At 42.3% G+C, this 16,303-nt stretch overlaps 1 protein-coding gene across 4 annotated transcripts in view; it reads right to left on the bottom strand.

Annotated features, from left to right (window-relative positions):
* LOC125374752 (alpha-1,6-mannosyl-glycoprotein 4-beta-N-acetylglucosaminyltransferase-like) overlaps positions 1-15,010 on the bottom strand; it is a 49,426-nt gene extending 34,416 nt beyond the window's left edge. Inside the window, exon 1 of one of the 4 annotated variants that reach the window (XM_048386159.1) lies at positions 14,722-15,010. The gene's annotated coding sequence lies outside the window, so the exon portion shown is untranslated. Of the gene's footprint in view, positions 1-1,928; positions 2,238-2,295; positions 2,471-14,721 lie in introns of those variants that run through there. The other 3 variants (XM_048386160.1, XM_048386158.1, XM_048386161.1) reach the window with 3 other exon arrangements.
* Between the last annotated feature and the right edge of the window lie 1,293 nt (positions 15,011-16,303).

Below are 16,303 nucleotides of genomic sequence, written 5' to 3'. Positions count from 1 at the left end.
CACACGGCAAGACTGACAACAGCCTTTTTCAGGCATCACAACTACCATGGCCTCCAGGCCTCCAGATTTAAGCCCAATCGAAAATCTACGGGATGCACTGGATCAACGACTGCGAGAACGTCAGCAACATCCACAGAACCTCCGACAGCTGGCACAAGGACTGCAGGCAGAATGGGTGAACATTCCGCATGTCACAATTTGGCAACTGATTGCTTCCATGGGACGACGATGCCAGTCAGTTTTGGACTCTAATGGTGGCCATGAAAGATACTGAGAACAGATGATCTTGAAAATGTGTTATATGGAACATGGGTCAATGACGATCATGTGGGCAAATTTTGAACAATCGATTACCATCTGTTGATTATTTATATGATTATGTTAAATACTTCTAAAATCACTTTTGCGTTGTTGTGTTTTGCAGAGAAAATATGTGAGTATTGTGTGACGCCGCAAACGCAAGTCATGCTATTGGGGACCTATTCAGCGACCCTCGCCGACGGGCACGAGGTTACACCGTCATACAGAACACATATTTTAACTCACGCATGCACGTTACGACTAACAGTCGTTCAATAATTGATGGGTGAGCGTGACTGTTAAATGTCATTACACAAAGTCTACTTATCGCCAATGCACCTTGCTTTCTTGCAAAATAGCGAACGTACGCTCGTAGAAATGGTCATTAGATTAATGGAATATGTTGACTCGCATTGTATTAATGCAATGGACATGCTTATCATATTTTTTAAAGTCTACATGTATAACTTAATTTGGCACATTACAAACATGTGTGTATGTGTATGTTTGTTTGTTGTTTTAGGCCGCATTGGAATACAATGACATGCATCAATCAAGTCAGCGAGCCTGACTACTCGATCCCGTTAGTCGCCTCGTACAACATAGTCGCCTTTTACGTCAAGCATGGGTTGCTGAAGACCTATACTAACCCGGATCTTCACAGGTCACTGAGTAATTAACATGGTACGTAATTATATATAGTAGGTGAAGTATTAACGGTAACACTTATCCCCCATGAAAGGATTAACATGAGTAGGTTAATTAATAACAACACATTGATAATACTGTAACAGCATGACGGACAGGGAACGCACGACGAGGAAGCCAATTAAACATGCCGCCGGATTATATACTTTTGTGGGAATACAATATTATCCGTCTGCTGTTATTACATACACTGTCGATACATTAAATAAATAACCTAAATATTTCAGAATCCAAAAAGAAATATAATAGACTGATGGACCACACTAAAAGGGTCTCATTACCTTTCAACATATTGGCGTCATGAGACAATGCTGCTAAGCTATGGGGATCAGCTACTGTTACCCGAGACTAACGGTAATATGAACAGTTATATAACATTCGTGTGCATACCCCTCTTATGAAACTGAGATTTGTTCGGGCAATTCCGGCACATCGCTGCACCCAAGCCTCGAGCTGATATCGAGGACACCTATCGGTCTTTATCGAGAGTCCAAACACCAACAACATATCTTTCAATAATGTCAAGTGACAATGACATTGACTAATATTAACACACATGGGCGTTCAGTTCATCAAAGCTAAACACGGACATCACTAGACTAACATATAGTCTCTGAAATGAACATATCGTACAGAAAAAAACAGTTGTTCAGTTATCTTAATAAAAATCTAATAAAAAAGGGAGCCCAGTGATTCTCTTCATTTTCAGATACTGCAGTAATCTAGACTTGCCAAACATTATAGACTTGCATGGGCTGTAGTTGATATAAATGTATCAGTGTCTGTAAGACAGACTAGGAAATCACTGGCGATGCTTAAACAGCACATACGATGATTTAATGAATTATTTGAATAGAAATGTTTCATAACATCCTTCTTTGAAAACGGTACCATACACAAACAATAGAAAGTCCACTCACGCAACCCATACAGCCGGCTTGTGATCTGCCAGAGAAAGAATGGCTGCCTCTCACACATGTGAAAATGCACCGCACCTTGATATTCTCACTCATAGCGCTGTGCCCATGTTGACTGGCGCGATGTGCCGTGTGAAGACCACGAGCCTTTTTAACTGGGAGTGGCCACCTACCTACCCTCTCGGAAAATGAACCAAGCTAGGTGTTCTCCATTCGCCAGGATTGCCTGCCCGCGTTCAAAGCTGACACGCTCTTTAATTCATAGACAAAACAACGCTGAACTTGCTTCCTTGCAAATCAGGCCCAGCGATAAATCAAAATGTAAAACAATATGCGCACACCACTTTGACAAAACGGAATATATCCTTACCAGCAGGTCCAGCAATATGTCCGACTATTTTTTGTCATATCCTGTTCATGTACACAGCTGATCAGTGCACGTGATTCGTTGATCAATGCTGTCGTTGTACATTGCAACGATTGAGCGAGCGACAGATGTTCCCAGAAATAATGCCCACATAGACGCGTGTACATTTCAGTGATCTAGCAAACGCGGTCTGCACAGACTACCGTCCGATAAGTCACGGGCTTGGAATGTTGGAGCGGATTAATGAGATTGCGTTTATGAGATTGTCCGCGTTTACGCCAGGGTTGCTGTTGAAAAGTTTGATTCAGTAATGCCATGCAACTTATTGTGGTGAGAGAGTGCAGTTTATACGCTGTCACATATTGTACTCATGTTGAGAATCGAACGGGGACTTCAGCGTGACCAGTGATTGGTCATCATCACCACCACCACCATCATCATCATCAGGGGCGGTCGGGTAGCCTAGTGACCGTCACGCCGAAGACCTGGGTTCGAGTCCCGACATGGGTACAATGTGTGAAGCCCATTTCTGGTGTCCCCCGCCGTGATATTGCTGGATTATTGCTAAAAGCGGCGTAAAACCTCACTCACTCACTCACTCACTCACTCACTCACCAACCCACCCACCCACCCAAACACCCACCCACCCACTCACCCACTCACTCACTCACTCACTGCAGCCTTCTGCAGCCTTCTGCAGCCTTCTGCAGCCTTCTGCATTACCCAGATTGTCAGAAGGGCTGTATTCCTGGTAGCAAACCCGGGTACTCTCCCAATGCCAGTCAACAGATTGGGGGGTCTAAGGGACCGAGAACAAGGGAGAGTCGGATAACTTGGTACTTGGGATGCAAGCGTGACATTTCGAAAGCGAGGTCCGCATATTTGCCATGTTTTTCCTGAATCTGATGATGAAGCCTAACCAGTCTGGCTGTGGCAGGAGCAACAAAACCCTCTTCGCTGCATGTTCTATTTTAATCTGAAATATTTTTTTATGAATAAGCGACGACAAACATTTCCAAGGCAACATATGTCAATTAAAAGCAGAGTCCATTGTACGATGCTGACTATACCATGAGTATATGTTTAAGGATCATTATCACCCAACTGTGGCAGCTCTTACAAACACATGCAAAGGCAAGTCAATTGTTCACACACGAGAGCTTATGGTACAAATCTAAATAGAGAATTTCATAAAATATATTAACCGTGGCGCCATCGAATACTGTGCGATTCCTGATGCAGCATTGCCACAGTAATACAACGTCACCAGAATGAGTGAGTGAGTGAGTGAGCTTTAACTGGTATGACAGTTATGTCGCGGCGTGACAGCTTGATGTGATGCAAATATCCGACTTTAACCAGTTTAGTGCAACCCTTGAGCACAGGTAGCGAGCAGACAAATCAGGATAATAATAAGAGCGATCTGAATCATAATCTGGGATTCGAAAAAAGCTGAGAATATGTCCATAGCAGTCAGTGATTGTCCGACAATTCCCGTAATCCCTGCCTTCGATATTAACCACGTTGGTAAAAGCAACGAACACGGGTATGGTGCTGACAAAACATGCAGGATAATCAGGAAGAATCAGGAATTCGAACTCAATAACAGCGAATCCTCATACGGGTAAGGGACGCTACTCTGCATAGCAAACTATGTGTAGGGAAGAAGGTTATAAATAATCCTGATTACAGTTATTTTTGTTTTTACCTCTTATTCACTTCATTATATTTCCAGTTATATTTAATGAAAAGGAATGAGGAGAAAGAGGAGATAAAAAATTCAGCAGCATGCACAACGACACAATGATGCGTCTTGGACAGGCAACACTGTTCGGCGTATTGTAGGGCATCAGGCGCTTTAGCCTTAAATTGCAATGATTAAAACTTGAAATATTCATGTCCGTGGACAAATCGAATCGCGGAATCGAAGGTGAACGCATTGATCGTGGATAGGAACGTGATGAAGGCATTGTTTATAGTCATTGTATAGCTTGTCGTCATGTTAATGCAGATCGATATCGAGTATTTCGCTCGCAATCATGACCGAAAAAATCCGAAGCGCAGATTGTAATTTTGCATCACATGGTCCTTGCCTGCATTAGGAGCCATTGACTCTGTTGTATGTTGTATACAACTTGTTTGGTTGTGACGAACGTGACACAGCTTTGACTTCTTCCAAACAATTGTTCTTTGAAGACTGCTACGATGTGTGTGCGTGTGTGCATGCGAGGGTGCATGTGTGCGTGCGCGTGTGTGTGCATGCGTGTATGCGTGCGTGTGCATGCGTGTATGCGTGCGTGAGTGTGTGTATGCGTGCGTGTGTGTGCATGCGTGTGTGTATATGCGTGCGTGAGTGTGTGTGTATGCATGTGCGTGTATGTGTATGCGTGCGTATGTATGTGCGCGTGTGTGTGTGTGTGTGTGTCCGAAACTTGTCTACTTATCATGGAGTAATGAACTGTGATTGTATTAAGTTAGTGTTCACATATCTGTGTTGGTTGGTTTGTTGGTTTGTTGTTTAACGCCGTACTCAGCAATATTCCAGCTATATGACAGCGGTCTGTAAATAATCGAGTCTGGACCAGACAATCCAGAGATTGATATCATGAACATCGATCCACGCAATTGGGATCGATGACATGCATCAACCAAGTCAGCGAGCCTGACCACCCGATCCCGTTAGTCGCCTTTTACGACAAGCATAGTCACTTTTTACGGCCAGCATGGGTTGCTGAAGACCTGTTCTACCCCGGAATCTTCACGGGTCCACACATATCTGTGACGTCACAATTAAAATATATAAAATCTAAACTAAGATATAGACGAAATTGGCAGTAAGAATGTGCACAATTCGCATACTCACCACAGAAAAACATTCAGACTGCAAATCTAATCTTGCACCTTCAACAAGAATGTTCCGGATTAGAAATAGCGATACACGTAGGAGCAGCATTTGTTGTTAATATAAAGAAAGTAGCAAGTAATAAATGGTATTCCATCACCCACCAATTCCTGCAAGTGTATTTAATTACAGATAGCACATCGATTAATGATATTGGCAAGAACGTGAAAGCACTAACGTTCAAGAAGTGTATAGGGATGAGGAACAGGTGCGCACTCCTCGATAGGGCACCATCTACACAAACCTGGTTGAACACATCACCGTGATGAGGTGTTGGCAACACCAGGCCTCCAAGGCGATTACAACCTGGTCAAGAATATAACTACATTACACGCAATAAGTAGATTCCTTAGCCTGATCAAGCCGTTAGTACAAGTGCTATGGTCCCCGGACACTGACACGTGATGGGATGAAGTCACGACTGGGATTGGTCCAAGTGTACTCAGCCTCGTTCTGATGTTTGGAAGTCTATGTGTGGCTGCATGGTTAGCCGTACGTCGCCATTGTGTGGTATATTGTATGTCGCGTCTGGTATATTATATGTCACGTCTGGTGTATTGTATGTCACGGCTGGTATATTGTATGTCACGTCTGGTGTATGTCACGTCTGATCTGTTGTATGTCACGTCTTGTGTATTGCATGTCACGTCTGGTATATTGTATGTCACGTCTGGTATATTGTATGTCACGTCTGGTGTATTGCATGTCACGTCTGGTATATTGTATGTGACATCTGGTATATATTGTATGTCACGTCTTGTGTATTGTATGTCACGTCTGGTATATTGTATGTCACGTCTGGTATATTGTATGTCACGTCTGGTGTATTGTATGTCACGTCTGGTGTATTGTATATCACGTCTCGTGTATTGTATGTCACGTCTGGTATATTGTATGTCACGTCTGGTGTATTGTATGTCACGTCTGGTGTATTCTATGTCACGTCTGGTATATTGTCTGTCACGTCTGGTGTATTGTATGTCACGTCTGGTATATTGTATGTCACGTCTGGTATATTGTATATCACGTCTGGATTTATTGTATATCACGTCTGGTATATTGTATGTCACGTCTGATATTTTCTATTTCACGTCTGGTGTACTGTACATAACGTCTGGTATATTGTATATCACATCTGGTATATTGTATATCATGTCTGGTGTATTGTATGTCACGTCTGGTATATTGTATATCACGTCTGGTGTATTGTATATCACGTCTGGTATATTGTATGTCACGTCTGGTGTATGTCACGTCTGATCTGTTGTATGTCACGTCTTGTGTATTGCATGTCACGTCTGGTATATTGTATGTCACGTCTGGTATATTGTATGTCACGTCTGGTGTATTGCATGTCACGTCTGGTATATTGTATGTGACATCTGGTATATATTGTATGTCACGTCTTGTGTATTGTATGTCACGTCTGGTATATTGTATGTCACGTCTGGTATATTGTATGTCACGTCTGGTGTATTGTATGTCACGTCTGGTGTATTGTATATCACGTCTCGTGTATTGTATGTCACGTCTGGTATATTGTATGTCACGTCTGGTGTATTGTATGTCACGTCTGGTGTATTCTATGTCACGTCTGGTATATTGTCTGTCACGTCTGGTGTATTGTATGTCACGTCTGGTATATTGTATGTCACGTCTGGTATATTGTATATCACGTCTGGATTTATTGTATATCACGTCTGGTATATTGTATGTCACGTCTGATATTTTCTATTTCACGTCTGGTGTACTGTACATAACGTCTGGTATATTGTATATCACATCTGGTATATTGTATATCATGTCTGGTGTATTGTATGTCACGTCTGGTATATTGTATATCACGTCTGGTGTATTGTATATCACGTCTGGTATATTGTATGTCACGTCTGGTGTATGTCACGTCTGATCTGTTGTATGTCACGTCTTGTGTATTGCATGTCACGTCTGGTATATTGTATGTCACGTCTGGTATATTGTATGTCACGTCTGGTGTATTGCATGTCACGTCTGGTATATTGTATGTGACATCTGGTATATATTGTATGTCACGTCTTGTGTATTGTATGTCACGTCTGGTATATTGTATGTCACGTCTGGTATATTGTATGTCACGTCTGGTGTATTGTATGTCACGTCTGGTGTATTGTATATCACGTCTCGTGTATTGTATGTCACGTCTGGTATATTGTATGTCACGTCTGGTGTATTGTATGTCACGTCTGGTGTATTCTATGTCACGTCTGGTATATTGTCTGTCACGTCTGGTGTATTGTATGTCACGTCTAAGTCACTTGAATTGTTACATTATTAGATTGAGGAAGTGTTTGTGTTAGTGATCATGTGATAGGTAATTGGAATAGTGTTTCCTTTTAAAAAGTCAATAATAGAAACGTGCAAAAATGAATATTATTTATAAGTGTTCTATCACTGGTATTCACGGTAAATATTAGGCATATGAATGTATCCTTTTTATTAGATTTTACAATTTCCAAATGATGAAATAACGATATAAAATATGGCTTTTATGTCAGACATATTATCGAGTGTTATTTTTCAATGCATTGTGAAAGTTAGAAGCCGTTGGTGACACGATTACAAAATATCACTGAAAATCTCACGGATTCACGCACTTCAATGTGTGCTATAAACATGTTCAACTGAAAATACCAGTTATTTCATACGTGTGGGGCTCGTCTCACACAGCCACTCTTTTATGTACAGCTGTCACGTTTTCAAGAAAACAATCTCTTGGGAAGTTCACAAGTTGGCTGTTTGTACATCACTATTCAAGAAAACACAAATAAAACACAGGGAGCGTATTGAAGATCACGCGAAACAAAATATTCTTTGACACAAACCCCATGGAAAAGCGCACGTTAATTAACACAGGCAACTGCTCGGGACAAAGGAGGCATTCACCATTTGGCTATCCTGGTCGGTTTATCACACAGTCGAAGCTGTCTCCTACACAACGGATCTGAAACACGAGGAACACTAAATGCTAAGCCTGGACCATGAAGGTCTGTTAAATTGAATTGTGGGTATTTATAAACATGCCGCGAGAACGACAGACAGACAGAGAGAAAGACAGACAGACAGATAGATAGAAAGACAGACAGTTTCATTTCGCGTGAAGGCCACCAGCCCGAGAGTTAAAAAATGTTTACAAGTGTCATCTTACAGAGAGTTATTTCTTAAGGGACGATAACCAAGTAAGGGGCGATAAACAAGTCATTTATCATCTTTGAGGGAAAAATCCATGATCCTGGCAACGTTTAACATAACATTAACATTTGATAACTGAGATGGTCTTTGCAATGTTCAACAATTATCATTTACATTTTGGGAGATTAAATATTTCCGTTCACTTTCGTAGAGCACACAGTGGTAAAGTATTGTATGTAACATGAATTTCGTCTTCAATTATATGTCAATGCCTGCACAAAGCAGTATGCTCGTCACTGTTTACTAAACCTCTTCCCGCCAACTGGATACCAAGGGAGTTATGACCACTTCTAAATTTAGTCTAGTTAAATTAAATCTATGAGATTTTCTTAATAAAATTCAAGTCGTGGATGCATGGCTATCGTGAAGCGTTCAACGTGAACAATTATGTTTGGTCTGGTTCCTAATGCAATTCTTATTGTTAGACGCTTGAAGGTGCGGGGTTGATAGGTGCTTGTCGAAGAGGCGACTATGGTTGTCGTAAGAGGCGACTAACGGGATCAGGTGGTCACATTCGCTGACTTGGTGGATGTATGTCAATGTGTTTACAAGCAATGGTATGCACCAATTTCTTCTTCCAGGGATTTCCATTGTGCCGAGAATGAAGGGCGATCCAAATCCTCTCTTGTTTCCTGTAACGATGCATGTCATCGTATCCCAATCGAGTAGACCGATGCTCATGATGTCAATCACTGAATTGTCTGGTCCAGACTCGATTATTTACAGACCGCTGTCATTTTGTTTGAATATTGCTGAGTGCGGAGTTTAACAACAAACAAAGTTCTTTTTGTTAGACCTGTGGACTGACGGATTTAAACGACCTTGTCTCTCCCTACCTATACTTGCTGCCATGTTTGCTCATCCGAGTACAAGGAAGCCTGATAATACTTTTGAGTACATGCTGTACATGGGGAACATTATTTTTATGACCTTGGGCGATGTTAACTTTGATGAGGAGGCTGCAAGACAACTTGCCTTCACAAATGCAAACAGGCAGAAAAGTGGCATGATTGTTGTCTATGAAATGCGTATTCACTTTCAAATTACAGTGTCGACAGTCCCTTTTGCAGACAGACGGATTTTATCTGTAAACGGCCTCCGGTCCTGGATCGAACCTGATAACGAACTAGCATGCTATTGTAAAGTTAATTTTATGCTCATTGTTAGCGCACATTGATCGTATCAAAGTATAACCTTGAACCAAAATTGCTAGGAGTGGCAATTTTCCACACACACCTCCGCACCCGCCTCCCCAACACAACCCTCCCCCACACATCTCTCCCTCCTCCCTTTGTCCCGTTCTTTTGTGACCCGTGAAGATCCGGGGTAAAATAGATCTTCAGCAACCCATGCTGGCCGTAAAAGGCGAGAATGCTTGTCGTAAGAGGCGACTAACGGGATCGGGTGGTCAGGCTCGCTGACTTGGTTGATGCATGTCATCGATCCCAACTGCGTGGATCAATGCTCATGATATTAATCACTGGATTGTCTGGTCTAGACTCGATTATTTACAGACCGCAGTCATACAGCTTGAATATTGCTGATTGCGGCGTAAAACAACAAACCAACCAACCAACCAATGTTCTTTTTGTATTCATCTTATTTTCACAGTGATAAGTATTCTGTTCTTTTTGTTTCTTTGTTAACGCCGCCCTAAGCAATATCCAAGCTAAATGAAAGCAGACAATCCTGTGATTAATATCATGAGGAGTTGGGATACGATGACATGCATTAATCTAGTCAGCGAGCCTGACCACCCGATCCCGTTAGTCGCCTCTTACGACAAGCTTAGTCGCCTCTTACGGCAAGCATGGGATGCTGAAGACCTATTCTAACCCGGATGTTCACGGGTCGGCTGCCAAGCCACGTACATGCTGCTCGCACATGCCGCCACACTAAGATCCTTCGCTAACGCGTGGCACATGTACACTCAATGCGTATTGTAAACGAGTTGCAAAACACACGTAATGATACACGGACCTAGACAGTAGTTGGTGGTGGTGGGGTCGACATGGAGGTCGCGTCGTGATGACACAAACGTGGGCGTTATGACATGTGCAGCGTCATAAAAACACGTACCGGATCCACGCAGACACTGGCGTTTCCTGCAACGTCGCACCTTAACTAGGTTATGTCCTGTTTCCTTAACCGATAATTCTTCTGTTTTTGAAGTATTATACGCATGAAATTGTACTGTTAAAATATCACGTGTACAAAATATAAGCGAGGAAACTCTTACCATTATTATTATGAATAAGACATTTCTATTGAATACGATTGTATGATTCCGACTATATTATGAGCATGTGTTTATGAATCACTATCATCAGTGATGATATCATACAATATATTTCTTAAACAAATGTTGTTTTTTCTTGGGGGTTTTCAATTTTCCACCAAATGGTAGTCCCCTAATAATGGATTGGGTATTCGGCCTCGGTGACGTGGTTGATATCACGACGGCGGGATCATTGCTCACAATATCAATCACTGGATTGTCTGGTCCAGACTCGATTATTTATAGACCGCCGTCGTACAGCTTGAATATTGGTGAGTGCGGCGTTAAACAACACACTCTTACCTGACAGCTCAAACAAACAAATCACGTACTGTTTGACAGTCACTTTATTACTTACACTGTCCACATCTAGCAAATAAACTTTAGGAAACACATGGAAGTTTAGGAAACTTAGAATGTTCGCTATGACCTTGTTAAGCCAGTGGCTCTGACTGAAGATATTTATTTTTTCTGGAATCGCAACCCGCCATGTAGGTTTGATGAACAGGGGAGTTAATTTTACTTTGAGAGGGGGGGGGGGGGGGGGGGGGGGGGAGGGGGGAGAGAATTGTAAAGACTGTAACTCGATTTAATTCTCAGCTCCCAAGCAGGCTGGGAACTTAACAGCCAAATTACCATCTCCGTCCACGCTGTACCCATTTACAAGCGACAATTGTCACCCATCCACCAACCCTCCGCAACCAACGTTACGTAACATCACCTGATTTGTGACCTGTGTGCTGTACACTGGACCATGTGAGTATAAAGTGACCGGTTACCAGGACACAAGTTTATGATATAAAACGTATTTCCAAACTCAAGCACGCTCGTCTGATTACCAAATAACACGAGCTGTCTTAATTAATGAAGGAATATTTCTCCCGAGACAGATTAGCTCCAGCAGTTATACATCACGTGAAAAGTCTATCTGGTTTTTTTGGCAATCTACCAAATACTTAATGTTAACTACGTTCTTTCGTGTCTGGGCAATTATCAATCGATGAATCATTATGATGCATGCATCGTCAATTTCAGTTAAACATTCATGAAAAACCTACATCAAACTAGAAGTTGTAACTTCAGTATCCCTCAACATTCCATGATGAATGAATACCAAAGTCTCTCCCCTCCGAACAACGTATTATCATCGATGGAAACGTTACACCTGTGATGCAATTCAATACGAACGAAGACAGAGTGCATTGACCCTCTCTGTTACGCCGCAGATCTCTCGTCTCAAAGACTTGCGCAGTCTCTATTTGATCATAAATAATTCGTTAACCCCTGACTTACTTTAAAGAAGTGCATGTTTCTCTGTCTGATGTTCATTTCTGTCTAGGTGTAGAGTGAGTGAGTGAGTGAGTGACGCCTCTTTGAACAGTATTCCATTTATACCGTTACTGTGGGAGGAAAACCCGAAGTGATGCAGGTCTCAGACGTTTACCGCGTTGGTGAAACCCACAAGCTGGTAACAAACAAAGAAACACAATCGGGGTTGAACGGGGATTCGATCTAGACCATCATAGGTTCCTGCCACACCTAAGGGACGCAACTCTGGACAGCGAATTGCGGCCCTTTGGATGACAGGGCCACCTGAGCCCTCGCTGTAAGGCGTAGTGTCGTGATTAGCAGTAAGATTCATGTATATACATTTTGGATAACTTGAATCACTTCTGCTTGAATTGCCAATCTGACCGAACCCAGTCTCACGTTAAGGTTGTACAGAGTTGTGTCCCTTAGCTGTGATAGGATCCGCTGGCGATGGGTTCCAGTCCTCGTTTAGATGTTGTTATGATCATTGGTTTGCCAGCACCTATTTTCGTGGGTTTCTCCAAATTTGTAATTTAGCGCGAAAGAGCTGTATCACTTTCGTATGAAGTTTTCTTCAAATATATATCCAAAAAGCAATGCTATAACCGAATATCTTAAAATAGGCGTTAAACCCATTTCACTCACTCACTCATAACGAAAGTGAAATCGTTAAACAGAAATAATGAAAAATATTATTATTATTTAGACAACAGACTGAATCTAGTCTATCTACCTCATGTCCTTGGTTGATCCCCTTCATTAACACATACAACTGCAACTGAACTGTCCTGAAGCATGGCGCTCACTCTATGTTATGTAAAGAGGTACAATGGCCTCTTAATTTGGTTTCATCGCCACTTTGAACAGTATTGCAATTATATCACGGCGTGATGTGGGAGGAAAGCCCGAAGTGATGCAGGTCTTGAAGGTTTACCACTTTGGTAAAAGCCACGACTATGGGTACGGTCCTGACAAACATTATCAGGGCGATCTGAGACTAGAACCCACGAACAGAGGGTCGTGGCAAGCCTTGCCCCTTTACAGTAAAGGGTAAATGAGATGAGTTTTACGCCGCTTTTAGCAACATTCCAGCAATATCACAATAGAGGATGCCAGAAATGGGCTTCAAACATTGTACCCGGCCCATGTGGGGAATCGAACCCTGGCCTTCGGCGAAACGAGCGAACGCTTTAACCACTAGGAATCTTCACCAGCTCGCAAAGCATAGATTCTAAGCTTAATCTCATTATAATTAGATATTAGTTCTCGCTGCCGCTGAACAAAGATCTGAGGACATCCCATTACGGGTCACGTCAGACCGACCTTTCGCGAACTCTGACCGACCAATGAAATTACTGACAAGAAGTCGACATTAGCCAATCAGAAGGCAGCTTTCTCGTGGTTTACAGCACTAATTTCAAACTGGCGACTACGCTTTGAAACATATTTTGACAAATTCTCGCTTAAAAATGTGAAAACTGAACAAAAGAACGTTCTCGAATTGGCTAATATATGGTCTAGATTGTATGGATTCAGTCGTTTATTCCGTAACTATCGTTCGGAATACTCCGTTTTAAAGTTTTCGAGGCTGCATGATTAGAAATCACATTCCGACTGTCACTTTCATGATTTGGTAAGCGACGCTCTGTTTGGTCGGATGAAAGGTCGTTCTGACGTGACCCCTAATGGGCTACCGCAAAAACAAAGATCTGATTTTAATGAGATTGGGCTATGCATTGTTGAATAGACCGATGGCGACAATTGCTCGTAGTGAATCACGTTCTTACATTATATACGGTTGATGTCCCCGCCCTCAGTGCCAAAATCAATAGCAGTATGTATATAATTACATCTGACTTATTATTGTCAGGTCAATGGCTGGCGATCTATAGCCCGTTTTTACAATGTATTGTACTGTTTAGAAATAGCTTTTTATGGTCACATACTAGTTTTTAAAATTGATTTTTAAATTTGTTTGTTGATTTGTTTTTAAATTAATTATTTCTTAACGTATAAATTGCTTTAGTCCCGATATGGCTGAAATATTGCCGATGTGACTTTAAATATTAACTCACTCACTAACTATATTTGTCAGGTCCTGATCATAAGCATTCCCTCCCGCTACCTTTTAGATACTCAAATAAATGCTTAAATATTTTAGGTCATGTTTGCCCGGACAAACAAACATGCTTTCAGCGAGGTATGAATGAAATCGTGCTACAGGCTTCAACAGGGTACTCTTGGTGTGTGTAGTTACTGTCATATATACACGGTCCAGCCTGGCCGTTAATGTCCCCTGTTTCCGGGAGTGGTTAGGTATATTGTTTACATTGGGTAGTAGACCCGTGAAAGTCTCGGGTTAGTATAGGTCTTCATCAACCCATGCTTGCCGTAAAAGGCGACTATGCTTGTCGTAAGAGGCGACTAACGGGATCGGGTGGTCAGCCTCGCTGACCTTGTTGATGCATGTCATCGTATCCCAATTGCGTGGATCGATGCTCATGGTGTCAATCAATGGATTTTCTGGTCCAGACTCGATTATTTACAGACCGACGTCATATAGCTGGAATATTGCTATATGTTAAACAACAGACACACAAAGAAACTTTTGCAGCTATTGTCGTTAAATAAATAATTATATGTATACTTAAAGCTTACAAAATGAATACTGATGAATGCGGCGTTAAACTACAAACAAACAAACTCTTACCTGAAAGCTCCCTGCTACGTCGAATGGTGTGATTCAGGTTTGATTAAATAGTATCCTACACGAATTCCAGATTTCGTGTGTATAAACATCCCAATACGGAGCTGTGAGCTGTGGTGAAGTGACACATATTTCCCGGTTGTCGCCAGGTCCTTTTAATTGATGGACCAAGATCGCAAGCGAAACACGACGAGGAACCTAAACGATGTAAATATGTTTCAACGAATGTATACGTCAAGTTGTTGTGTGTGGAATGACTCATCGCTCTCGGCTCATATAACCCGCGTGTGAGAAGGCGATGGCCTGAAGTAAAGATGACTTATTGATATGTTTGTCGGTCGTATGGCGGGGATGAATTACACGGGCGTATCGAGTTACTAAACCAACGTCACTACAGATAGCGCTGCTGGCGTTGTAAGGTCGGAATAGGGAGGATGTTGGATTACTGAGATATAGGTTTGGAGAAGCAAGTCAACCATGCAGTGATCAGCTGAGATACATTTCCGTAGTACGACACAGTGTCCATTGTGACAACGACCTTTTTAGCCATACTTACATCGGTTTCGAGGCTGCTGTGGGTTTAGGACACATCCACAAAACGACCATGCTGTACGACGTTAACGTCCATTAAACGTCCATGAGGACGTCTCCAAACTGTCTCGATTCCTTCGGTCAAGGACGTCGAGAGTGAACCACGATACGTCAGAAAACATTACAATAGCCCGACGTCGATTATCCCAGAGCTGACGTTCCCTGCACCACTGACGCCTCTGATTAAAATGACGTGCAGTAAGTTGCGTGATAACATGTGGACGTCGTGCACGCAAATGCCTTCTAAGCACACGATTTAGCACCATCTGGGCATGTACTCTACACCAGTTGCCTGTTGCAACCGGTCCCTTATCTGAGTGACGGTTTGCAACCGATTCTTAATGCCATCGTTCATACAAATCTGGGCTGGAGTTATTGCCCTTGCGTCCAGAGCGGCTTCGATCACCGACGTTATGTGTGTGTTGGTATCGGGCCCACACTCTGCTGATGACAGATTGAGAACCGTGCAGCGTTAGAGCAACAGTGTTCTGACGTGTGCCCACCTCAACATTCCTTTGGCACGTAAACGTCCACTACGTTGCAAACGTAGCACGATCAATGCTGTTGCTTCCTTTAAATGTGTTTAATAAAGTGTCCTTAGCGTTTGGTTTCAAGGAAGCAATATGCGTTTGAGCCACAATGGCAAATCTGGCATACCACCCTTGCACGTGCTATCCAAAGTCACGTGCTTCATGACTGTCACAAATTTGTGTTTGGGTGCTTGATTTCTTCGGAAATGTTCTCGCCACATAAATCACCTACTGTCATTACCAGACATTGGTGTATTTTCCTGTAGTTTCACCTCAAACCAAAATATCCCCTACTTTATTTGCATAGTATATATATCACCTCTTAAGCTGGCTCTCAAGCCACTTAATGCGATATGGAAAGGCGCGCCCTGGACAAACTGACATCGGTTTTCGGTTTAATGATCGTGACCAGTTGCGTCCTCTGCCATTAAGTGATCCCGCGCGTGTTGTTATGAAAAACAACA

This window comes from Haliotis rufescens, unplaced genomic scaffold, assembly GCF_023055435.1.
Source record: "Haliotis rufescens isolate VD_foot unplaced genomic scaffold, xgHalRufe1.0.p SCAF_6, whole genome shotgun sequence".
In the NCBI taxonomy this organism is placed as follows: Eukaryota; Metazoa; Mollusca; class Gastropoda; order Lepetellida; family Haliotidae; genus Haliotis; species Haliotis rufescens.
Note: the sequence above shows the minus strand (reverse complement) of the source record. Positions and strands in the feature narration are given on the sequence as shown.